General features: G+C 47.1%; 1 protein-coding gene across 1 annotated transcript in view; it reads left to right on the top strand.

Moving 5' to 3' along the window:
* Positions 1–27,830, top strand: part of SCGN (secretagogin, EF-hand calcium binding protein) — a 115,035-nt gene that overhangs the window by 75,295 nt on the left and 11,910 nt on the right. The window lies entirely within an intron of this gene.

Genomic DNA, 27,830 nt, shown 5'->3' with positions numbered 1-27,830 from the left:
AGTGCTCTTTGTGTATGACCAACTGCCTCTCAATATTTCTGCCACACTACAGTGAGGTCACGGCCCTGCTCAATCCAACAGCTTTTGCACAACCACATTGATTGGTGTTGGTCAGACTGTCAGGCTGCTGCTATTTCTAGCCTCAGGTCTCCGGATGGGAACCATGAGTGGATACAGCATACACAAAAGATCTATGAATATGACAGCACTTCCTGCTTCCTAGCTATTAAAGCTGAAATGATAACAGGAGCTCAGGCCACTGTTTATATATATATATATATATATATATATATATATATATATTAGGGATGTTCACCGGCCACTTTTCGGGTTTTGGGTTTTGGGTTTTGGGTTCTGATTACCTTGAGGTTTTGGGTTCTAATGGGTTTTGGCAAAACACCTCCTAAGTGTTTTGTGTTTGGATTTATTTGGGTTTTGGGTTCTGATTTTTTTGTTAAAAAAAGCCTAAAAACAGCTAAAATGGCAGAATTTGGTGGTTTTTTTGCTCCTACGCTATATTGACCTCAATAACATTCATTTACACTCATTTCCAGTGTATTCTGAACACCTCACACCTCACAATATTGTTTTTATTGCCAAAGTTTGCACTGAGGTAGCTGGATAACTATGCTAAGCCACACAAGTGTGCGGCACAAACACGTGGCTCATGTAAGAGTGGCACTGCAGCGGCAGACATGATGGCAGTTTAAAAAAATAGGCCCATAAAAGATACCTATCTGGCTTGATCATGCACTGTTTACCATGTGCAGCCAAGGAGCGGTGGGCATTTTGTGCAGCACAGAGTTTGTCTGCAAGTGTGTAACTGTTTCGATCACTTTAACATCCAACAAGACCCCTATCTGGCTTGATTGTGATTATGATTATTTATAATTAATTTCATCTGATTTTTAATTTGGTGATTAGTAATATTATTCATTTATTATTTATTATTACCATTCGTCTCGTCAATCATTGCCTAATGGGTGGAGGGGAGGGGGCTAATCAATGACTAGGTGGCAGCTGGAAGAGTTCTATCTGGCTGCGACTTCTGTAACTCTATTGATCGCTAGGGTGGATTCAGGTGATCTGGCTCGCTAGGCGGGTGTTCCCTTTGCTCACTGCTTCACATGCGTCCCTCGTGAAGCTGTGCGCTCTGTCGAGGAGGATGTCCTTTGCCGGTAGAGAAGTACTGATCTTCTCTCAAGGTGTTACGACTCGTAGCTGCACTCCCCTGCTACAACCTCAAAACAAGCACCAAGACCCCTATCTGGCTTGATTGTGCACTGTTTACACAGTGCAGCCGAGGAGCAGTGGGCGATTGGTGCAGCAATCAATTACTCTCATTAGTGGAATGCAATCAGTTGTATGCATTTAAAAGACAAGTCCCTCATACGAATGACTCTCAGCAGTGGGCACCAGACCAGACAGGTAGATGAAGCAGTACTAGACACCACACGGTAGATAAGTCAGTACTAGGCACAAGACCGGTAGATAAGGCAGTACTAGGAAGTACTAGGCACCAGACGGTAGATACGGTAGTACTAGGCAGTGGGCACTAGACCAGACAGGTAGATGAGGCAGTATTAGTTGTGTGTGTATCTGTTTTGGTCAGTTTAATATTTAACAAGACCCCTATCTGGCTTGATTGTGATTATGATTGATTGATTATTAATTAATTTTTTGATGTGATTGATTCATGGTCGAAACCCCGTTTAACAACCTGGTTGATCCTGACCCTGATGTGCAGTTTGTCTCTGTGCTGAAAGATCCCAATCTCAAATGGCAGACTGAACAACCTGTGGATAGCCATATTTCAAAAAATGTGAATGGGCTTGTGTGGCAGCCCACTACAGGATACCCCCTGTGCCCCTGGAGTGCCCCCAAAGAAGTTTAATTGCAGCCAATGCTGCTCAGAGGAAAACTGCAGGGATGTGAGGGGTTAAACAGCCCCAGCTCAGTCCACGTGCAGGGAGCCTGACACCCCCGATTGGCTGCCCAGGGATTGTGGCAGTCCACCCCTGGTGTACTCTTGTGCCCCCAAAGAGATTTTAATTGCAGCCAATGCTGCTCAGAGGAAAACCTCCTTTGCTTGTGGAAGCTGCAGGTCTGTGAGGGGTTAACAGACTCAGCTAGTGTCCTAGTGTCCCAGCTCCCCTGCACATGAGACAGGAAGCTGGGAGGTCAGAGGTGATCCCAGCAGCAGTGTGTGAGAGAGAGAGAAAGTGTGCAGAGGGGTGAAGAGCTTGTATCCTGAGCCAGGAAGCATGCAGACAGAGATGCTGTGCAGAGAGAAGCACACATCTGAGACCAGGCACTGGGAGCAAGGACCCAGCAGTTAATGACAGCCAGCACTGCTGACCAGAAGAAGGGGTGAGCAGCATGTGAAGGGAGATAGAGCCCAGTAGGAGTGACTGCAGAGACCTACAGCACGGAACTAGGCAGAGAGGGACATTGCCGCCCATCTGGGAGTCACCCAGAGGACCACACAGCACCCAAGACAGGCAGTGGCCAGCCAGGAGTCGTGACCAGCAGGAGCTGGCAACTGCAGCTGATTGTTCAGGTACTGGGGTGTTGGATACCCCCACTAACAGGACTGCCTGTTTGCCTCTGATACAGGAGATTGCCCTAAGGGATGGGAATCTGCCTGCCCCTCTTAGAGAGGATTTTTGATCACTTTTGTTATACATAAAAGTAGTGTGCACACTAAGTTATGGCCTAATCACCTTGTGAGGATTTCCTTCGCGGGACCGTTATTCAAATTCAGGAACTGTGTTGTTTTGCACCAGGGACTACCGCGCAGTGTATATAGGGTGCATAGCGCCACTTGGCGGACATGTTGTGACGTAATATTATTCTGTCATATTGTTATTGTTGTGATGTAATTTTTTGCGTAATCGTTCTCTCTTTAATCTGGTCATTGATTAGTTATAGCTTTAATTACTGAATGATATAAAGTGACTGTTTTGCATAAGTACGTGAGTGTATTGCAGCAACCCATTTACATATCTCCTTTAAATAAATATTTGTTGCTGCTAGCCGTAGTAGCCTTGTCTTTTGTGGGTTCTCCTTGGGTTGTGCCATTCCCTGCCACAGGTTCTCCGGAAGAAGCCGTGAGGAATCCAGAAGCTGCCGCCGTAATCAGCTCCAGATTCAGGTACTATTTTGCACCACACCGTTACAGGGGCACTGGCACAGGAGCGCAAAAGGAGAGGTCAGAGGTGAAATGAAACTGTGCCGGAGGAGGGTTTGCAGCAGCGTGAGAGAGGATGACACGTGCTTAGAGAGAGAAGACAGGCTGGGCACCCTAAAGATCCACAGAGAGGAGAGCAGCAGAGTGCGCAGCCTGGAAGCGTGCAGAAGTGAGACCCGCTAGAGAGGAGAGAGCCGGGCAGCGTTTCCGTGCAGGAGACCCGGCGGTGATGGACAGCAGCGCACACAGAGAGAGCCAGCAGCCAGCATCATGAGGGAGGCAAGAGGGAAGCCGTGAGGAATCCAGAAGCTGCCGCCGTAATCAGCTCCAGATTCAGGTACTATTTTGCACCACACCGTTACAGGGGCACTGGCACAGGAGCGCAAAAGGAGAGGTCAGAGGTGAAATGAAACTGTGCCGGAGGAGGGTTTGCAGCAGCGTGAGAGAGGATGACACGTGCTTAGAGAGAGAAGACAGGCTGGGCACCCTAAAGATCCACAGAGAGGAGAGCAGCAGAGTGCGCAGCCTGGAAGCGTGCAGAAGTGAGACCCGCTAGAGAGGAGAGAGCCGGGCAGCGTTTCCGTGCAGGAGACCCGGCGGTGATGGACAGCAGCGCACACAGAGAGAGCCAGCAGCCAGCATCATGAGGGAGGCAAGAGGGAAGCCGTGAGGAATCCAGAAGCTGCCGCCGTAATCAGCTCCAGATTCAGGTACTATTTTGCACCACACAGTTACAGGGGCACTGGCACAGGAGCGCAAAAGGAGAGGTCAGAGGTGAAATGAAACTGTGCCGGAGGAGACACCAGGGACACCAGGGAGACACCAGGGAGACGCTACCGGCCGGAGCCGGCAAAAGCAGCAGAGTACAAGGGTGCCCTACCCCCACTCAGCCTGTACCCTTCCTGCCCCAGCCCTGACTCCCCCAAGTCAGGGAGATCACATTCTCACCCATAAAGATGGTGACACAATTTTAAAAGAGGACAGAGAACAATCTCATGCACATGAGACCACTGTGCTTGATACAAGACAGACCAGAGTCCACCTAAAGGTGTCGGCTAGTACAGCATCCCTAAAAGTCTCAAGGCTCCAAAAAAAATTAGGCAGTGAGCCCCTGACCAGACAGGTACAGCAGTATTAGGCAGTGAGCCCCAGATCAGACAGGTAGATACGGCAGTATTAGGCAGTGAGCCCCAGACCAGACGGTAGATATGGCAGTACTAGGCACCAGACAGGTAGATAAGACAGTAGTACTAGGCACAAGACAGGTAGATACGTCAGCAATACTAGTATTGTGCACCAGCAGAATTTATAATAATTAATTTTCTTATTAGGTACTGTTCGGCCGTGGCACTCAGTGGCAGACGTCAGTGCACAAGCAGCATGGAATTCTTTTTTACAGTCCCACACAGCACAAGTATTATTTTTATTTTTATCAAATTAGATATAGCAGCTGTGTGGTTGGAGGAATATGGCCGACGTGTCGCTGGATGAACTGATCAGGAAACGGGGAATGTCCGTGGGCACCGGGATGTACCGCAGGGTCAGTAACAGGGGAGGTATAGGAAACGTGAGATCCAGACTCCAACCATCTGTGAACAATCGTCCACTTGCCACCAGTTTTCAGAGAACATTTGATGCTCGTCAGAAAATTGGTGTGACTGATGCACGCCAAAAACTAGGGATAAAAGATGCCCGTGAAAAGTTGTTGGCCAAAGATGCTCGCTTCCGCATAAGGGGTAAAGTGCAGGACGCCCGTGAAATGCTGAATTCGAATAAGCAACAGATCATGGCAGGAGACAAGCCTATCAAAGTGATGGACGCTCGTGAAAAGATTACTTTAAGAGGAGTGCTCCAACAGTGGTCGAAACCCCGTTTAACAACCTGGCTGATCCTGACCCTGATGTGCAGTTTGTCTCTGTGCTGAAAGATCCATATTTAAAAAAATGTGTGGCAGCCCACTACAGGATACCCCCTGTGCCCCTGTGCCCCAAAGAAGTTTAATTGCAGCCGCCCCCAAAGAAGTTTAAATGCAGCCTCCCCCAAAAAAGTTTAGCCGCCCAAAAAGATGTGTAACTAATTGTACCCAACTGGTCATCAAAAATAAATCAATCTTTATTGTGAAAACAAGGTATCAAGTGGCAAAGAAAAGGAAGCCAGTGATGAGAATTTTGTGAGCTGTGAAAGTATTATCAAGGAAACATAACTTTACTTAAGTTTTGAGGAAAGGCTTTATCGGACCATTTCATGAATAAAGAACAGTTGATGAAGAAATTAAAGAAGTATTCATCGTTCTTGTCATTAAATAAAAAGGAGAGAGATGCGAAGGTCAAATCATTACAAAGGTTATCTGATGAGGAAAAAGCAGTTCTCTCTAAAAGGCTATGCACATATGACAAATACTACAAAATGTTTGCAAATCAATTAAAAATTGAAAAGGGGGGCCAGAAGGTTTGTACAGCTTTATCTCCTAAAAAATTTCCAACAACTTGTTCCGAAGCAACTGTGTCTGTTAGTAGGTCAGCCTGTACAACTAACGGCAAAGAAAGTGACTATCTTCAAAACAAAAGGATTTTTGCCGCTTCAGAAACTGATCATGCTCAAGGTGAAGGCAGTCAGTGTACACCTCAGAATGCTAACCAAATACACAAAGTCCATGCAAAGATAAAGGATATTGTAAAAGAAAATTGCACTGACAAGTCTTCAACTTACAAAAACCAAGCTATGTATAAAACTGCAGTAACTGGAAAACTAAAAAAAACTTTAGCCGCCCACAAAGAACTTTAATTGCAGCCGCCCAGGCTTGATTCTGATTATGATTGATTGATTGATTATGATTGATTGATTATGATTGATTGATTATTAATTATGATGTGCCTGATCCTGACCCTGATGTGCATTAAAAATGACTCTCAGCAGTGGGCACCAGACCAGACAGGTAAAAAAAGGTTAGCCGCCCAAAAAAAGAAGTGTAATTGAGCCTTCCTGCCCCAGCCCTGAGTCCCCCAGGTCAGGGAGATCACATTCTCACCCATGAAGGTGCAGCAATGAGGTGGAATGCAAACAGCTATATGCATTTGAAAGACAATACCCTCATTAAAAATGACTGTCAGCAGTGGGCACCAGACCAGACAGGTAAAAAAAAGTGTAGCCGGCCAAAAATAAGTGTAATTGAGCCTTCCGGCAACAGTCCTGACTCCTCCAGGTCAAGGAGATCACATTCTCACCCATGAAGGTGCAGCAATGAGGTGGAATGCAAACAGCTATATGCATTTGAAAGACAATACCCTCATTAAAAATGACTGTCAGCAGTGGGCACCAGACCAGACAGGTAAAAAAAAGTGTAGCCGGCCAAAAATAAGTGTAATTGAGCCTTCCGGCAACAGTCCTGACTCCTCCAGGTCAAGGAGATCACATTCTCACCCATGAAGGTGCAGCAATGAGGTGGAATGCAAACAGCTATATGCATTTGAAAGACAATACCCTCATTAAAAATGACTCTCAGCAGTGGGCACCAGACCAGACAGGTAAAAAAAGGTTAGCCGCCCAAAAAAAGAAGTGTAATTGAGCCTTCCTGCCCCAGCCCTGAGTCCCCCAGGTCAGGGAGATCACATTCTCACCCATGAAGGTGCAGCAATCAAGTGGAATGCAAACAGTTGTATGCATTGAAAAGACAAGTCCCACATATGAATGACTCTCAGCAGTAGGAATAATGAATGGTGATGCAAGATGGAATTGTCCTTGGGCCCTCCCACCCACCCTTATGTTGCGAAAATAGGACATGCACACTTTAACAAACCAAACATTTCAGCGACAGGGCCTACAAAACTGTGGCTGAAATGATTGGTTTGTTTGGGCCCCCACAAAAAAATAAAACAATTCATAATATCTCCCTGTATAAACTGGCTCTACAGTAACAAGATGTCATCGTCACTCATCATCATCATCATCATCCTCCTCCTCCTCCTCCTCTGATTCCTCGCCCCCTTCAGTGTGTACTTCCTCATTCTCAGAGATTATCAATTCGTCCCCACTGGACTCCACAATCACAGGTCCCGTTATAATCTCTGGAGGCAATTCCTGCTCTTCATTGAATAAGTGATAATTCATTTTTATAAACATCATTTTCTCAACATTTTTCGGGAGCAACCTCCTTCGCCGCTCACTGACCAGGTTCCCCGCTGCACTGAATACTCTTTCGGAGTACACACTGGAGGGGGGACAACTCAGGTAAAATAGAGCCAGTTTGTACAGGGGTTTCCAAACTGCCTTTTTTTCCTGCCAGTACAGGTAAGGACTGTCTGACATGTCTACTTGGATGCTGTCACCAAAGTAATCATCCACCATTTTTTCAATGTTGACAGCATCCAATGCACCGACAGTAGACATGTCAGCAATCGTTGGCAGGTCCTTGAGTCCAGACCAGATGTCCAAACTCCCTCCTGCCTGCCCTGCATCCCCGCCAGCGGGTTGTGTGGGAAATCGCAGCTGTTTCCTCACAGGCACAGGTGGGGGAGAAAATGAAGGAGGAGCTGGGGCCATGTCACGGTCCCCTTCAGATGACAATCTCCTGACCAGCAGGTCTTTGCACCTTTGTAGACTTGTGTCCGCCGGAAACAGAGACACAACATACGCTTTAAACCGAGGATCGAGCACTGTGGCCAAAATGTATTCCTCTGACTTTAACAGACTGACCACCCTCGTATCCTGGCAAAGCGTATGGAGGGCTTCATCCACAATAGCGACATGCTTTGCGGAATCGCTCCGCTTTAGCTCCTCCTTCACTTTCTCCAGCTGCTTTTGTAACAGCCTGATCAGGGGAATCACCTGACTAATGCAGGCAGTGTCGGAACTGACTTCACGTGTGGCTACTTCAAACGGCTGTAGAACCTTGCACAACACGGAAATCAGCCTCCACTGCGCTTGAGTCAGGTGCAGCCCCGCTCCTCTGCCTATGTCGTAGGTGGCTGTGTAGGCTTGAATGGCCTTTTGCTGCTCCTCCATCCTCTGCAGCATATAGAGGGTGGAGTTCCAGCGCGTCACCACCTCTTGTTTCAGCTGATGGCAGGGCAGGTTGCGGAGTTTTTGCTCCCGCTCCAGCCTTCGGCAGGCTGTGGCAGAATGCCGAAAGTGTCCGCAAATTTTGCGTGCCACCGCAAGCATCTCCTGCACACTCCTGTCATTTTTTATGAAATGCTGCACCACCAAATGTCACGCCTCGGTGCAGAGCTTTGCGCAGCGTCTCTTACTTACCTGGACGAGCGCTGACGTCTCTGCTGTGCCGCCGGGCGTCCTCGCTGATCCCCGCTCTCCTCTCCCAGGCTGTCAGGTCTCGGCGCGGCTGCAGAGCATTGCGCCGTCTCACTTGTATGCCACGGCAGACAAATGTCTCTGCCGTGCCGCCGCTCACCTCTGCTCCCTGTGCTCTGGCAGGATCCGGCGGCTGTCTCCCCAGGGGTCCGGCGGCTCCCACGGCCGGCTCCCGGGATGGGCGCCGCCATCTTGCTTGGGGCATCCACTCTAAGGGGCAGGACCTGATATAACCTCTGTTAGAGGTTGGGTCTGTGAGGTCATCCCCTGGGTGTGATAAAAGGCAGGTATGCCTATCCCCTAATGCTGATGCTTCTGCTGACTTAGGTCAGTCTTCTGCTGGCCATCCGTGGGAACACTCCTCAGCATTTTGTCCAGTCTGCCCAGCAAGCCTGTCATTTGCCAAGTGTGCTTCCTGAGTTCCGTTATTTGCCAAGTGTGCTTCCTGAGTTCCGTTATTTGCCAAGTGTGCTTCCTGAGTTCCGTTATTTGCCAAGTGTGCTTTCTGAGTTCCGTTATTTGCCAAGTGTGCTTCCTGAGTTTCGTTATTTGCCAAGTGTGCTTCCTGAGTTCCGTTATTTGCCAAGTGTGCTTCCTGAGTTCCGTTATTTGCCAAGTGTGCTTCCTGAGTTTCGTTATACCTCAGTTCCTCTATCTCCGACTGTGCATTCAAGACTTCGCAGTGCTCTAGTCCCTACCAGTGACTTAGCTCCTCCAGGAGGCTTCCATCAGAGGGCCGCGACCTGCTGGGTGGACGCAGCGGAGTCCAAATTCCCTTGCGGGAATCCCTGGTGAAAACCGCCACCCAGTTAGACTCCGCGCCTCTGGTCGGGAGTTTCGCCAAACTCCGAGAGGACTTTTCCTATGCGAAGGCAATATATCCGACCAGCCACACTCTCTCCGCCACACGCATCTGTATCGGAGCAAGCACCCACAGGGGATCCACAACAACCCGTTGTGACAGTAAGCATCAGCCACATGGATCCCACAGCAGGTGTCGACTTCAATACAGAACTGCTACAAAGAATCGTGGCCCGTCTCGAAGGTCTGGAAACCTCCCAGGGGCACCTCGCCCAGGGACTCCAGGATATCGCCCGTCGTCAGGAGGCCCTACAGGCATCAGCTTCACGCGAAGTGCCAGCTCCAGCAGTGCCAGAACCAGTACGGGTGGTGACCCTTCCAACAGCCCCCCCAGGGCATTTACATCTATCATCGCCCAGTAAATTTGATGGAACCCCAAAGTTGTGTCGGGGCTTCCTCAATCAATGCGAGGTGCATTTCTCCCTGCTGGCCTCCAGCTTCCCGACTGACAAATCCCGGGTTGCCTATATTGTGTCTCTCTTGTCGGGTTCAGCCTTGGACTGGGTGTCTCCTCTCTGGGAGAGAAACGACCCTCTTCTCTCAAGGTATGATGACTTCATAGCCCAGTTCCGGAGGATCTTTGACGAACCAGGCCGGTCTTCGTCAGCAGCTCAAGAGATCATGCGCCTGAGACAAGGGAATCGTCCAGTAGCACAATACGTGGTCCAGTTTCAGACCCTAGCCTCGGAGGTTGCCTGGAATGAGGAGGCATTGTGGTCAGCTTTCTGGAGCGGGCTTTCTGATAAATTAAAGGACGATCTGGTTTCACGCGACCTACCTTCTAAATTGGAAGAGCTAATTTCCCTTTGCAACAAGATTGACATGCGGTTCAGGGAGCGCCAGGCCGAGAAATCCAGAGGGGAACGCTTCCGAGGTCCTCTCCCTTCTGTGCTTCAAGTATCTTCACCATCTACGTCTGAGGAACCCATGCAGATTAACCGGGCTCGGCTCACTCCTCAAGAACGACAGCGTCGCTTCCAGGAGAAGTTGTGCATGTACTGTGGTGAGCCCGGCCATCAAGTCGCTCAGTGCCCTCATCGTTCTCTCCGACCAATGCAAGGCAAGGATAGAGAGGTAAGATTGGGTCAGCTTTCTTCTTCCTCCATATTGTCTGACTCCATCATTCCAGCTCAACTTTGTTTCGCAGGTCAGACGCTGAAGACACAGGCCCTCCTAGACTCCGGTGCCGCAGGAAACTTCATTTCAGCTGATTTTGTTAAGTTGTATTCTTTACCCATTAAAAATCTTGAACATCCAGTGCGTCTGACTGCGGTTGATGGGAGCTATATTCAGAGTGGGTTAATCTCTTCTTGCACAACATCTCTATCCCTGGGTATTGGGGCTCTGCATCACGAGGAGATTGAATTCCTTATAATTCCCCGGACAACATCTCCAATGGTGTTGGGTTTTCCCTGGCTCCAGAAACACAACCCTCAAATTGATTGGCCTACCATGCAAATTACAGCATGGGGTCCCTTGTGCTCTCGAGACTGTTTGTATAAAGTAGTTCCCGTTAGGAATTCGGATTCGGACTCTGAGAAGGGAATTCCTTCTCCGTATATGTCATTTTCCGACGTGTTCAACAAGCAAGCAGCCAATCTTCTTCCTCCACATCGAGAATGGGATTGTCCCATTGAGTTAGTCCCTGGTGGAATGCCTCCCCGCGGACGGATCTACCCATTGTCACTACCAGAGACACAAGCAATGAGCGATTACATCTCTGAAAATCTACAAAAGGGATTCATTCGACCTTCCAGCTCTCCAGCCGGCGCAGGGTTTTTTTTTGTAAAGAAAAAGGATGGAACCCTGCGACCCTGCATCGATTATCGGGGACTAAATGAGATCACGATCAAGAACAAGTATCCTTTGCCTTTGATTCCGGAACTTTTTGATCGCATAAAGGGGGCAACGGTTTTTTCCAAATTGGATTTAAGAGGGGCCTACAACCTCATCCGTATAAGAGAGGGGGACGAATGGAAGACGGCTTTCAACACCAGAGATGGCCATTATGAATATCTGGTCATGCCATTCGGCTTGTGCAATGCCCCGGCAGTTTTTCAGAACTTTGTGAACGAGATTTTCAGAGACCTCTTGTATCAGTCAGTCGTGGTGTATTTAGACGACATTCTGATTTTCTCCAGAGACTTAACAACCCATCGAACTCAAGTTAAAGAAGTTCTCCAAAGGCTCCGCGTTAACCATTTGTACTGCAAATTAGAAAAATGTATCTTCGAGAAAACCTCGGTACCCTTCCTTGGGTATATTATCTCGGGAAATGGCCTTCAAATGGATCCAGAGAAGGTTCAAGCCATCTTGAATTGGTCGCAACCCCTTACACTTCGGGCTGTCCAGCGATTTTTGGGGTTCGCAAATTATTACCGGAAATTCATCCGAGGGTTTTCCACCATTGTGGCCCCAATCACGGCTCTAACAAGAAAATCAGCCAATCCGGCAATATGGTCCCCAGAGGCATTATCCGCCTTCCAGCAATTAAAACAAGCATTTGTTTCGGCACCTGTCCTTCGCCAGCCGGACCTCTCAAAGCCCTTTATTCTAGAGGTGGACGCATCCTCTGAGGCTGTGGGTGCCATTCTTTCCCAGAAATATGAGGATGGCTCCACCCATCCCTGTGGTTTCTTTTCTCGGAAATTCCTACCTGCTGAAAAGAACTATGCAATTGGGGAACAGGAGCTTCTTGCTATCAAGTTAGCATTAGAGGAATGGCGTTATCTTCTGGAGGGGGCTCAGTTTCCGATTCAGATTTATACGGATCACAAAAATCTAATTTACCTCAGAAATGCTCAATGCTTGAATCCACGACTGGCAAGATGGGCGATGTTCTTTACCCGCTTTCATTTCAAACTCTCATTCCGGCCGGGATCCCAGAACCTTAAAGCGGATGCCCTGTCTCGCTCCTGCTCGCCTGAAGATGAAACGAATCAACCCTATCCAATTGTTGATTCCTCCGCTTTCGCAGCCACTAAAATAATCAGTATTCCCAGAGGCAAAACCTACGTGGAGCCTAAACTTCGTAAAAAATTATTACATTGGGCACACGATTCCAAATTTTTCGGACATCCGGGTGAGAAAAAAACCCTGGAACTTCTCCAGAGAAATTATTGGTGGTCCACGATGAGGTCTGATGTCCAGAGTTTCGTGTCCTCCTGTCCCGGATGCGCTCGACACAAAATGTTGCGCCAGTCTCCAGCGGGTAAACTTCTACCGCTTCCAATACCCTCACGGCCTTGGACCCATGTATCCATGGATTTTATCACGGATTTGCCCTCCTCTAACGGATACGATACCATATGGGTAGTCATTGATCGTTTTTCCAAAATGGCTCATTTTATACCTCTGAAGGGACTACCAAGTGCTCCTACCCTTACCCAACTTTTTATATCTCAAATCTTTCGTCTACATGGATTACCGGCAGAAATTGTATCCGATCGGGGTGTCCAGTTTGTGGCTCGGTTTTGGAGGGCTTTGTGTTCAGCCTTTCAGATTGATCTAAAGTTTTCAACCGCCTTTCACCCTCAAACCAACGGACAAACTGAAAGGGTGAACCAGGACTTAGAAAGTTTCATCCGGCTTTACCTCGCTTCGTCTCAGGATAACTGGTATGAACTTTTACCATGGGCGGAGTTCGCCCACAATAACACTTATCACTCTTCCAGCCAAGCCACTCCCTTCTTCGTTGTTTATGGAGTACACCCTCGGGTTCCCGATTTCTCCAAACTTCCTAGTAACGAGTTACCTGCGGTCCAGTCATCAATTCAATTTTTTTCAAGTATATGGAAGAATGTACACAGGGCACTCCGACAAGCTTCCAATAGATACAAGACCTGTGCAGATCGAAAGAGAAGTGCTGCCCCAGCCTATAAGGTTGGTGATAGAGTGTGGTTATCGACTCGGCATATCCGTCTTAGGGTCCCTTCCAGGAAGCTGGCACCGCGATATATCGGCCCATATTCTATTACGGAGGTCATTAATCCAGTAGCTGTTCGTTTGAGGTTGCCTCCTTCATTGCGGATCTCTAACTCATTTCATGTCTCTCTTTTGAAACCCTTAATCCTCAGTCGCTTCCAAAAAACGCCACCAAGAAATTCCAATATCCAAGCAGAACGTAATGTGGAATTTGAGGTGAAACAAATTCTTGACGTTAGACGACGACAAAAGAGACTGCAATTTTTGGTAGACTGGAAGGGGTACGGTCCCGAAGAGAGAATGTGGGTCGATGCCTGTGATGTGCATGCACCTCGACTCATTGATAAGTTTTGGAAGAACAACCCGGATAAGTGTCCGGAGTCCACTCTTAAAGGAGGGGGTACTGTCACGCCTCGGTGCAGAGCTTTGCGCAGCGTCTCTTACTTACCTGGACGAGCGCTGACGTCTCTGCTGTGCCGCCGGGCGTCCTCGCTGATCCCCGCTCTCCTCTCCCAGGCTGTCAGGTCTCGGCGCGGCTGCAGAGCATTGCGCCGTCTCACTTGTATGCCACGGCAGACAAATGTCTCTGCCGTGCCGCCGCTCACCTCTGCTCCCTGTGCTCTGGCAGGATCCGGCGGCTGTCTCCCCAGGGGTCCGGCGGCTCCCACGGCCGGCTCCCGGGATGGGCGCCGCCATCTTGCTTGGGGCATCCACTCTAAGGGGCAGGACCTGATATAACCTCTGTTAGAGGTTGGGTCTGTGAGGTCATCCCCTGGGTGTGATAAAAGGCAGGTATGCCTATCCCCTAATGCTGATGCTTCTGCTGACTTAGGTCAGTCTTCTGCTGGCCATCCGTGGGAACACTCCTCAGCATTTTGTCCAGTCTGCCCAGCAAGCCTGTCATTTGCCAAGTGTGCTTCCTGAGTTCCGTTATTTGCCAAGTGTGCTTCCTGAGTTCCGTTATTTGCCAAGTGTGCTTCCTGAGTTCCGTTATTTGCCAAGTGTGCTTTCTGAGTTCCGTTATTTGCCAAGTGTGCTTCCTGAGTTTCGTTATTTGCCAAGTGTGCTTCCTGAGTTCCGTTATTTGCCAAGTGTGCTTCCTGAGTTCCGTTATTTGCCAAGTGTGCTTCCTGAGTTTCGTTATACCTCAGTTCCTCTATCTCCGACTGTGCATTCAAGACTTCGCAGTGCTCTAGTCCCTACCAGTGACTTAGCTCCTCCAGGAGGCTTCCATCAGAGGGCCGCGACCTGCTGGGTGGACGCAGCGGAGTCCAAATTCCCTTGCGGGAATCCCTGGTGAAAACCGCCACCCAGTTAGACTCCGCGCCTCTGGTCGGGAGTTTCGCCAAACTCCGAGAGGACTTTTCCTATGCGAAGGCAATATATCCGACCAGCCACACTCTCTCCGCCACACGCATCTGTATCGGAGCAAGCACCCACAGGGGATCCACAACAACCCGTTGTGACACCAAATTTATTGTGTGGGCAAAACATGGCACGTGCTGGAAATTGCCCATGTTTAATGCCCGCACAATGTTACTGGCGTTGTCCGACACCACAAATCCCCAGGAGAGTCTAAGGGGGGTAAGCCACAGGGAGATGATTTCCCTCAGTTTCTCTAAGAGGTTGTCGGCGTTGTGCCTCTTCTTGAAACCGGTGATACACAGCGTAGCCTGCCTAAGAAGGAGCTGACATGCAGGAGATGCTGCTGCTGCGGAAGGCGATGCATCTACCCAGTGGGCTGTCACAGTCATATAGTCCTTAGTTTGCCCTGATCCACTTGTCCACATGTCTGTAGTTAAGTGTACAGTGGGTACAGCCGCATTTTTCAGGGCACTGAGGACACTTTTTCTGACCTCCCTGTACATCGCGGGTATCGCCTGCCTAGTGAAGTGGAATCTAGACGGGATTTGGTACCGGGGACACAATACCTGCATCAACCGTTTAAATCCCACTCCATTGATGGCGGACACCGGACGTACGTCTAACACCAACATAGCTGTCAAGGCCGCAGTTATCCGCTTTGCCATAGGATGACTGCTGTCGTATTTCATCCTCATGGAAAATGACTGTTGGACGGTCAATTGCTTAGTGAAAGACGTAGCGGTCTTACGACTTCCCCTCTGGGATGATGACTGACTTCCCCTCTGACTTCCAGGAGCAGCAGCAGCAGCGGCAGTAGTAGTAGTAGTAGGCGTAGTGCTGCAGGATCCTCCGGAGGAATCTATGGAGTCATTCATGCAGGTGAGATGGACTGCAGGACTCCCCCCTATCCGGATCGAGGAGGAATTTGTCGAGGAGGGAGTTGGTGGTGTGCTTTTCAGGCATTTGGCTCCAAAAGGAGGACCAAGTGATTTAGGTGTCGCTGGACTGCTAGCCGCACTTTCTGGACTAAACACTGAACCATGACGCTTCTTTAGGTGACGTTGAAGGGAGGTTGTCCCTAGGTGGGCAAGATCCTTACCCCTGCTTATTGGAGTTTTACATAAGCTACAAATGGCAATACTTTTGTTGTCCGGATGCGGATAAAAAAAATTCCAGACCGCAGAGGTGGATTTATTGGTCCTTTGTCCAGGCATGACGATGGGCTTTTTCATCCCATGGACAACAACTTTTTCCACCACAGGTGCCTCATTCCCCCCTGGTGCGTCATTTAAGCAAACCAAGTCTCCATCCTCCTCGACAACTTCCTCCTCAGTGACAGCTACATCAATATCCTCCTCCTGGTGTACAACATCATCTTCACTAATAAAATCTGGAACTAGACTGTGGGTCATCCTTCCAGCATATGCAGAGGGCATACTGCAAATGGTGGAAGGAGCCACCTCTTCACGTACAGTGATAGGAAGGTCCGGCATCACAACCACCGCCACCCTCGGACTCTCTGTGGGGATTTGGGATATGTCTTTAGAAGGATGAGTTATTTCCAGATTTATTTTCTGAATTTTTTTCTGTTTCTTTTTCAGAAATTTTGTCAGACTTTTTTGAGTCGGTGTCAGCCTAACTCTCTTTGATTTCCTATTGGGCGGGGAGAGAGGAGGAGGAGGACTTTCCTCGTCATCTGAAGCTGCACCACTAGTCATGAAGTTAGGCCATGGCCTTAGACGTTCCTTGCCACTCCGTGTCGTAAATGGCATATTGCCAAGTTTAAGTTTCTCTTCCAACGATTTACATTTCATAGTTTTATTCCTTTTACGGAAGTTTGGTTTCAATTGTACATGCCCTCTGCCTTCACACTGGGCATCGGCCGTGGCAGACGACGTTGTTGGCATTTCATCGCCTATGTCATGACTAGTGGCAGCAGCTTCAGAACTATGAGGAAGTGCATCTTCATCTTTCCTTTGTTTGTTAACCTCCATATTTTGGATCTCCATTATTATTGTGGAGTTATGTCACAGAACAGCGCCACTGGTGTGCAATTATATATGTCAGTGAGTATGCACCAGCAGGCAGTTATACAGATACAGCAGTATTAGGCAGTGAGCCACACACCAGACAGGTACGTCAGTATTAGGCAGAGAGCCCCAGACCAGACAGGTAGATAATGATATACGGCAGTATTTAGGCAGTGAGCCCCAGACCACAAAGGTAGAGATATACGGCAGTATTTAATTATTTATTAGGCAGGCAGTATTTAATTATTTATTAGCCGGTGAGCCCCAGACCAGACGGTACATACGGCAGTATAGCCAGTGAGCCCCAGACCACAAAGGTAGAGATATACGGCAGTATTTAATTATTTATTAGCCAGTGAGCCCCAGACCAGACGGTACATACGGCAGTATAGCCAGTCAGCCCCAGACCACAAAGGTAGAGATATATGGCAGTATTTAATTATTTATTAGGCAGGCAGTATTTAATTATTTTTTAGCCGGTGAGCCCCAGACCAGACGGTACATACGGCAGTATAGCCAGTGAGCCCCAGACCACAAAGGTAGAGATATATGGCAGTATTTAATTATTTATTAGCCAGTGAGCCCCAGACCAGACGGTACATACGGCAGTATAGCCAGTGAGCCCCAGACCACAAAGGTAGAGATATACGGCAGTATTTAATTATTTATTAGGCAGGCAGTATTTAATTATTTATTAGCCGGTGAGCCCCAGACCAGACGGTACATACGGCAGTATAGCCAGTGAGCCCCAGACCACAAAGGTAGAGATATACGGCAGTATTTAATTATTTATTAGCCAGTGAGCCCCAGACCAGACGGTACATACGGCAGTATAGCCAGTCAGCCCCAGACCACAAAGGTAGAGATATATGGCAGTATTTAATTATTTATTAGGCAGGCAGTATTTAATTATTTTTTAGCCGGTGAGCCCCAGACCAGACGGTACATACGGCAGTATAGCCAGTGAGCCCCAGACCACAAAGGTAGAGATATATGGCAGTATTTAATTATTTATTAGCCAGTGAGCCCCAGACCAGACGGTACATACGGCAGTATAGCCAGTGAGCCCCAGACCACAAAGGTAGAGATATACGGCAGTATTTAATTATTTATTAGGCAGGCAGTATTTAATTATTTATTAGCCGGTGAGCCACAGACCAGACGGTACATACGGCAGTATAGCCAGTGAGCCCCAGACCACAAAGGTAGAGATATACGGTAGTATTTAATTATTTATTAGCCAGTGAGCCCCAGACCACAAAGGTAGAGATATACGGCAGTATTTAATTATTTATTAGGCAGGCAGTATTTAATTATTTATTAGCCGGTGAGCCCCAGACCAGACGGTACATACGGCAGTATAGCCAGTGAGCCCCAGACCACAAAGGTAGAGATATACGGCAGTATTTAATTATTTATTAGCCAGTGAGCCCCAGACCAGACGGTACATACGGCAGTATAGCCAGTCAGCCCCAGACCACAAAGGTAGAGATATATGGCAGTATTTAATTATTTATTAGGCAGGCAGTATTTAATTATTTTTTAGCCGGTGAGCCCCAGACCAGACGGTACATACGGCAGTATAGCCAGTGAGCCCCAGACCACAAAGGTAGAGATATATGGCAGTATTTAATTATTTATTAGCCAGTGAGCCCCAGACCAGACGGTACATACGGCAGTATAGCCAGTGAGCCCCAGACCACAAAGGTAGAGATATACGGCAGTATTTAATTATTTATTAGGCAGGCAGTATTTAATTATTTATTAGCCGGTGAGCCACAGACCAGACGGTACATACGGCAGTATAGCCAGTGAGCCCCAGACCACAAAGGTAGAGATATACGGTAGTATTTAATTATTTATTAGCCAGTGAGCCCCAGACCAGACGGTACATACGGCAGTATAGCCAGTGAGCCCCAGACCACAAAGGTAGAGATATACGGCAGTATTTAATTATTTATTAGCCAGTGAGCCCCAGACCAGACGGTACATACGGCAGTATAGGCAGTGAGCCCCAGACCACAAAGGTAGAGATATACGGCAGTATTTAATTATTTATTAGGCAGGCAGTATTTAATTATTTATTAACCAGTGAGCCCCAGACCAGACGGTACATACGGCAGTATAGCCAGTGACCCCCAGACCACAAAGGTAGAGATATACGGCAGTATTTAATTATTTATTAGGCAGGCAGTATTTAATTATTTATTAGCCAGTGAGCCCCAGACCAGACGGTACATACGGCAGTATAGCCAGTGAGCCCCAGACCACAAAGGTAGAGATATACGGCAGTATTTAATTATTTATTAGCCAGTGAGCCCCAGACCAGACGGTACATACGGCAGTATAGGCAGTGAGCCCCAGACCACAAAGGTAGAGATATACGGCAGTATTTAATTATTTATTAGGCAGGCAGTATTTAATTATTTATTAACCAGTGAGCCCCAGACCAGACGGTACATACGGCAGTATAGCCAGTGACCCCCAGACCACAAAGGTAGAGATATACGGCAGTATTTAATTATTTATTAGGCAGGCAGTATTTAATTATTTATTAGCCAGTGAGCCCCAGACCAGACGGTACATACGGCAGTATAGCCAGTGAGCCCCAGACCACAAAGGTAGAGATATACAGCAGTATTTAATTATTTATTAGCCAGTGAGCCCCAGACCAGACGGTACATACGGCAGTATAGGCAGTGAGCCCCAGACCACAAAGGTAGAGATATACGGCAGTATTTAATTATTTATTAGGCAGGCAGTATTTAATTATTTATTAGCCAGTGAGCCCCAGACCACAGACCGCCAGACTGGCAGATTCAGTGCAGGCAGCAGTGCAGCACCAGTGGACTATATATATATTTATATTTAATATAATTAATTAATAATTATATATATAATAAATGGCACAGCACAGCACCAGAGGTATGCCCCAGCACAGAGGAGACAGTACTACAGGCAGGTACACAGTTAGACTGTTCTCCTAAGCAGAGGAGAACATAGTACACAGCAGCACTGAGGGAGACAGCCCTAGCAAATAAAATAATTAATTACAGCACAGTTCACCAGAGGTAGACCGCACAGAGGAGACAGTAGTACTACAAGTACACAGTTAGACTGTTGTCCTAAGCTGAGAACAGAGTACACAGCAGCACTGAGGGAGACAGCCCCAGCAAATAAAATAATCAATTACAGGCAGCACAGCACACCAGAGGTAGACCGCACAGAGGAGACAGTAGTACTACAAGTACACAGTTAGACTACTACACAGCAGCACTGAGAGACAGCACCAGCGATTGCAAAAGCTCAAGGACAAGCTCAAGTTTAAGCCCCAGCAGCAGCACCAACACACCCTCTCCCAACCCACTACTTAACTGGAGTGAAGATGGCGGGGGCGCGGCAGCTGCTTATAAAGCCTCGCGAAATCCGACGCCGGGAGATGACGTTCTAATCACGCGGACGGACCGAGTCAGGCGGGAATCTCCGAGCGCTGCTCGGAATCGGGCTCGGAATGATGACGTCCGTGGGGGCTCGGATCTCTGATATCCGAGCCCGCACATCTCTAATATATATATGTTGTAGCACTTTCTCTGAGAGACAGGTAAGAGAATATTGAGTGCACAGTACTAGATTTCCAGCTGGGAGAGAGCTGCAGAGAGCACATCATTATAACCATTGTTAGCTTGGGTTAAATGAACTGAGCATTCTGCTTACAGAGCTTAGTTTGCTTACAAAGCAAGGCTCCAAAGCTTTTACACACTTGAATCTGGTTCTGTAATGGAAATGTTGTTTGCTAAAGTCGGTCAATATGTTATCTGTAATCCTTCTCTAATAGACAACATATGTGTTTGTAAAATAAAGATTTTTCTGTTGCAAAAACAGTTGCATTCAGCATTACACCCTTGTAGCATTACATTATATGGGTTATTCTGATTCCTTTGCAACCGAACCGATGTTGTGGGTATGCGCAGGTGCATTTCTGCGCATGTGTATACACTGGGGCGCACGCACCCAAGACTGTGGGCGGGGGGTGGGCCCAGTGTTTCATGGATGTTCCCATTAAAAATGCTGGGCGTTCCCATGGTGATCGGCCCGTGATGCTATATGTTTCCCTTGTGCCTTCCTTGATCTGCAAGATTCAGTATCCACTTTAAATTTTCAGACTTTTGCATTACAAGTATTTCTACTGATTGCAGGGCTGCAAATTTGCAGACTGGGCGATATTTGAACAAGTGTGCATTCGTACTGCTTGTAGTACACATGCACAGGGCCATCATGTGATAAAACCCGGTTGTTATTTTTTTATGATGGCCATATGCAAGTTTATTGACTGGAAGCTGGTGTTTGTGGGAGGTAACCAGACATTTTGTGGAAATGTCAGGGGAAAATGTAGGCGTGCCCAGGCGTTTGAAGGGAAGTCATGTGACGTCAGCTCTGGCCCCGATCAGCATATTTCCATTGCAGCCGCTGAGTAAGCCTTGGGCATACCTCCCAACCTTCCCGCTTATCGCGGGAACGTGCTGTTTTCCCGCAGCCGACAGTGTCCCACGGTGGGTGGGGGGTGGGGGGGATTGTCAGTTGGGAGTCCCCCCCTGTGAATAGACGCTGTGCACATGCGCAGAGTGTCTATTCTTGCATCCATAGAGGCTGGGGCATAGCCAGCAGCTCACAGAGCTGCTGAGCATGCCCCTACAGTGGAGAAAATGGGGCATGCCTCACTGCAGCAGTGCGGGCATAGACCATGCCCCTTTTGGTAGCCACACCCCAAAACCTTTGCACGCCTACAGCGCGCGAGCTGTCCCGCATCCTTTGCAAGAAATGTTGGGAGGTATGCCTTGGGCTATGCACAGACTGCACACAGTGGAAAAATCATTTGAAGCTGAGCGTCTTGCGTACGGTTTTGCTGTTCATCGCAGGACTGCAACATTTTTGCAAGCTTTTCGCGTGGGATTTCACTCTATCTGGGGGCTGATTATTTGATCGCAGGGCTCTGCTAATTAGCAGCCCAGTGATCAGGTCTGAACAAACCCCCCCCCCCCCCCCCCAGTGCAGTTCCATCAGGTCCAGCCGGCATATCTTCCAACTGCAACCAAATAACCCTGTTTGAATCTGTGTATTTCAAGGATCCCGTTACTGTACATCAAGTTGTCAGTTATTGTTTTGGAAACAGATAAGGGAGGCTTGGCCATGCCCACTCCAGAAAAACAAATGGTGTACTATGGTTTGTGGCACCACGTGCTACATAAAGGGACCCCATCATACTTGGCACCCCTGAGTATGAGCCACTAAAGCTTTTTTGCAAAAAAAAAATTGTTAGAGTTAATGCGCAATGTGTTTGGAATACTCCAGGATATTACAAGAAGCAAGTGCAGAGTCTGTAAGCTTCCACCAGTCGGACCCTCTCCATGCTTTGTAACTGCAGTCTATTCATAGGAAAGTGGGACAAGAGGCATGCCAGCAGCTCATAGAGTGCCGGGCATGCCACCTTCCGTACACTTGCTGCACAAGCTGCTGGTAAATAACATGGCAAGTGGGTGGGCGCGTGTAAATGCCACCTATTTGTGACATCACTTTTGACATCCATCTGGAGATATATCTTCAGGTGTGTGCTCAAATGAAAGTAGAAAACATTATATCAGAATGCCCAATGTCGAAATTACGACCATGGAGTCATATTAATGTTGATAATCTGAATGTCCACATTTTGTTGCACACCGCTTTTAGCATAAAGGTTACATTCAACCTGAATACTGATGGCATGCTCACTGTTCGTGACATTGCAAATAATGACATCCACTATGGATTTGTAATGATAGAATGAGGTTCTGGCAAAGAAATTGATTTACTTATTTTGCTGTTGAGATTGTCGTACAAAGAAAGCAAGTGCAAGTCGGATTTTACAGTTGTAGCAGTAGATGATTTTTTTCTAGTTATCCTGGCAGTCATCAGATGTGTCACAATACTGATATTCCATTTTCTGTCATATATAATGCAATTTATTAATAACAATATATTTTATGTTGATTCAGTGCATAAGACCACTAAAACAATAGTATTTCCTGTGCACTTCTTCCAGTTGGCTGGATCACACTTCTACTATAACCTCCGTCCAAACCACTAAAAGCCTTTAAGCTACAGGAGGGAGCGTGATTACCAAACACAAACCGGCTACAATAATGCTGGCCACACATCAGACCAACTTTCCTCCAACCATCCAACTAGTTGCTTGGAGGGAGTAAAAATCTGGTACTGGATGGGAACAAAGGACAATCAGAAATGTGCTCACAAACCCAGGAAAACTGACTAAAACATTAAGTCAAATTGTTTAAATCAAACAGGTCCAACTACTGTACCGTGTCTGAGCGACAGTTTTTGTCCTTTTCCAGATATTGGGAGCAAATTTTTGAAGTAAATTTTACATTTGCTCCCATCCAGTGCCAGATTTTTATTCCATCCAAGCAACTAGTTGGATGGTTGGAGGAAAGTTGGTCTGATGTGTGGCCAGCATTAGAAATGATGAGGCTATTTATCTTTATTATGGAGCATCCAGACCATTACCATTAGCTTAAAGGATCAAAGAGAGGAAATGGTACCAGGGCAATAAAACCAGACGGTTGCTAATTGAATAGTTAACCCTTTGAGTGCCAAGGGACTTTGTCAAAATAGGTGTAAAAATTGCCAAGCAAACATTTTGATTCATCGTAATGACCTGTAATGTTTACCTTATATAGGAAATCTAATATTTTTTTCACACAACATTTTTTATTTGAATCTATATAACAAATGTAAGCGACTGGCATTTTTATTAGATATTTTGAACAACTCCTACAGAGATGTTGGCACTCAAAGGGTTAAGTGTAGCTAAAGGCTAGTCTTTCATGCCACCTCTCAGTGCTGGTTTAATTCCTATTGAGGCCCTTTGGCAGCTGAAATCTGGCAGACTACTCTCAAATGTATCTTAATACCATGATCTGGAAACTGCAGTGTGAATCAGATGTCTATTTAAGTTGTTAAAGAGCTGTTCTGTCCCCTATTGCAGGTGTTTGCATGGCTCCTGAGATAGAGCCAATTAACTAAACAACAGGCTGTACAGCAGAGCTCCATTGGTCACACTTGGATCCCGCTTTAAACCCCAAAGGTGCCGCTGTATATGCAGGTGCTCATTCACAGCATGGAGCCCAGAGGCTCGTGCCTCCATTGTCTCTGGGAGTTATGTCCCTGTACTCTGACTATTTGGAAACAGGCACTGCCACCTTTGTACTAACAAAAAATTAAGTAAGCCCTTCCTAACTTAATGCAGTATTTTGCATATTAAACCAATGTATACATAAATGCAAATGTTATTTAAAACAACTGAATGCATATAAGACTAGAAAAATATATTTAACTTTCCCATATTCTCCCCTTGTAAAATTTAGTGTCAGTTTCAAATTGGCTTCAAATTAAGCAAAACTATATATACCCATTGCTCGCACAGCATCAAAACAATGGCCTAGAAGAGCTAACAGGCGGCTCAGAGAGATCCATTACCCACAGTGGTAATAAGACTTTCTGAACCATATGGAATGATTAGAATGTTATGGAACAACTGCTTCAGAGTCGTCTAGCAGCAGCTGAATAATCCCATTTTTACGCTATGTGGAGGAATGTACTATTAACCTTATTCTGTTCTTTGGGCGCAATTCAGACCTGATCGCTGCTGTGTGAATTCACACAGTGGCCGATTATCGTTACTCTGCAAATGTGTATGGGCTGTAGTACGCATGGTGATTGACATTAAGTAGGTGTATGGGGGTGTTATGGATTATGCCTGTATTCATTGCAGCTGCAGTGTAAGTGTTTGGCTACTCCTAGCATGCAATGACTGGTGCCCAGTGGAAAAATCATTTGATGGTGAGCCTGTAACAAAGTATTTTGGACATTTGCGCTCAGCTGCGAATTCTATGCTAGCAGTACACAGGGCCGGCAACAGAAGTATTGGGGCCCGGTACACTGATCTATCTGTGTCCCCCAACCTATTGTACGAGATGCGTTTAGCATCCCATGGATAAGATGCCACCAATCACAATACTGATGCTGACTACCACCAGAAGACTGGCGCCAGAATGCCAGCATCCATTATCCCAGCTGCGGGTATCCCTAGCGTAGTTATGCAAGTAGTGCTAGCGTGGGTTAGGGTTTGGCTGTGGGTTATGCGAGTTAGGGTTTAGGCACTAGTGGGGAGTTAAGATGACCATACACTACTGTGATTTTGCCTGATTCCGACGCATTGGTCCGTTGATCCCAATCCGATGCGCGATCCCGTACTCATCGGATCAGAGCCCCTAGCTCACAAGTGCTGCACGTAGGATCTGTGGGATTGGACAGCCTCTGGCAGCACTTGCTGTTATTGCATGCTATATATAAAACATGCGATCCTGCCACCCAGGACGGTCTTTGGTGGTTCAAGAGCATCACACTTGGGGTTTAGGCTGGGAGGAAAGGGGGTTGGCAAGGGACAGGGGGCAAGGTAAGTATGTTTACCTGAACTCTGTTGAAATTCCCTCTTACGGGAAGCCAGCATCAGTATTCTGTGGGCTTTTGCAGGCATCCAGACAACTGGTGATTCATATACATAACATAATAGAAATTGTAATACTTAGAGGGGTATTCAATGCGGTAGCGAGGGGGTATGTGCGGCGATAATGGTTTTGTTTCAGCAAGGAAATCCTCGCCGACTGTGAGGATTCCCCTAAACTGTGATGTTTGCCACAAATGCAAATCCCGCTGCTTTAATGCGCACACTCGCCGTTTCCACCTCACTGAAAAGAACCAGCAAGGCACAAACGGCGAGTGAAGGGGACGGCATTGATTATTCTTGATGGCGAGCTATTGGCACTGCTCACCATATAGCTCGCCGTCAGAGCATTGAACACCACCCATACAGTAAGCTCACACAGAGAGACCTTCCCTGTTGTCAGATGGACACGCTCTGCCCTTGTGTTTGAGGCATCCGAAAGTTGCACTGCCCTGATGTTTTATATAGAAACATCACAGTGCAAATTATTTGGCATGTAATAGTGCTGAGTGAAAGGGGAATGTTACCAGGTGGACTGCCTGAGAAATAAAGTGTAGGGTTAGTGCAAACACTGTGCCCCTGCAGATACCTTCAAGGGACCCAACCCTACACTCAAAGACACAAGATGACAGATCCCCTCTCCCCTTATATCCTCACACTGACCAGTACACCAGTATAGTAATACCCCTTTCACAACAGAAAATGCAGGGACTTACCTGGGAAAATGGTCCCTGGATCAAGCAGGGACATTCCAGGGTTGGCCCCTTTCACATTACCCTTGTCTCTGCATTTTCTGGTGCGAAGGGGGCAGCGGTGTCCAGGTAGCACAGACCGTGTGGTAGGCAGCGGCGTCCAGACTGCCACCCGCTGCCCGGACCATGCCCGGACCCTGCCGCCCACTGCCTGGACCCTGCTGCCTGGACCCGGGTAAGTACCTTTCACACCAGCCAGTAACCAAGGCTAGTCATGGGAGCAACCCTTCTCGCTAACAGGGTTGAAATCCCGGCAAATTTTCATGGGAATTTTGGCTGGTGTGAAAGGAGTATAAATTACCATGGATGCTGCAACTGGTATTACACTGCATTCTCTCACAGGAGGCATACTAGGAGTAAGGGACTGTCTGCAAACTGCTTGCCACTATAAAAGTGTAATCACTATCAGCAGTGTTTGATTCATCTTGTAAAGTGGCAACAAGTTTGTTGACTGTCCCTTCTTACCTGTGTGCTGTGCTGAACGAAGAGGTGAAACCTGAGGCTATACTGTGAAGTGACTGAAGAAGAGAGGAGCCGGAGCTCAGCCAGTGCTGCAGTCCGTTTCAAGAAAGAAAAAAAAGTCAGAAATGAAAGGGGGCCACATGAAAAGGGTCTCCTTTGATCCTTGAGGCTCGTCACAGGTGTTCCCCTTGACCCCTCCTGTTGTTGGGCCTGGCCATACACATTCGCACACTGAGCACATTCATTCATAAGGGGCATTCACTATAGCGGGGTGGCATTGGCCTGATTGCTGGATGCTGCTAATTCGCACAGCAGAGATCAGGATCGGGCCCTTTGTGATGCATATGAATGTCCCAGAACCGCCCATTTGTACAGTTATGGCAGTTGCAATCCAAATAGAAGCAAAAACATCCACTGTAATATCAGGAATAGATTCTTGTTTTAAAGTTTGCAAGACATTATAGAATTATCTGTAGCAAAAGCATAACATAATGAGTGTTTAGTGTGATGGATATGTTTAGTTCTTTAATAAATATACTATTTGAATTGAAGCAATGTCATGATACAGTTAGCTTTTCTACACATATTAGCAATGTGAACAATGGCTGGAAAAATCGGCCTTTGCTGTTAATTGTAGATGACTTACAGTAAGTCAATAAATTGCTCTCTTCCCTCTCATAAGCCCTAATAAATCTTAGGGTCTTACTCAGAGGCATAGCTAGGGTGGCGCAGGTGGAGCTTGTGTTCCGGACACCAAAGGTTTGCAGGGTGCCCCCCTGGTGTGTCCTGTGTGGCGCCACGTACACTTGCATCACCTGTCACGGCTGCCCACCCGCCTGTCTGTTAATGCAGAGAGAGTTAGATTTGTGTGAGTTATTTTGTTTTTGTGCAGGGTAAATACTGGCTGCATTATTTTTACACTGCAATATAGATTTGTTTCAACACACCCCACCCAAATTTAACTCTCTCTGCACATGTTACATCTGCCCCACCTGCAGTGCACATGGTTTTGCCCATTTTCCAAACATATTTGTACTGTGATCAGATCTTAATAAAGGCCTATATGTGCACATGTATATACATACATATATATGTACTGTAGAGTGTAGATGCAGTTTTTAGCTCTACACAATGAATCAAAAACATTTCCTAAGAACACCATGTTCATTCAGCTGTTTGGAAACATTGATATGACAAAATGTAAAATTGAAAAATCCCTGGAGAACGCACTTATTTCAGCTACACGTTAAGTGTTCCTGTGGGTGTTGTGAGTCGTGTGATGATATTTGTATTAACTTTGCAGCTAGAATTAGACGATACACAATGTTCTCAGAGCTCATTATCACTTCTACAAAGATTTATTCACAGCATTGTAATTCAGC

Source organism: Crinia signifera, chromosome 5 (genome assembly GCF_055691185.1).
Source record: "Crinia signifera chromosome 5, ASM5569118v1, whole genome shotgun sequence".
Lineage (NCBI taxonomy): Eukaryota > Metazoa > Chordata > Amphibia > Anura > Myobatrachidae > Crinia > Crinia signifera.
The sequence above is the reverse complement of the archived record's forward strand: the minus strand, read 5'-3'. Positions and strand labels throughout refer to the sequence as shown.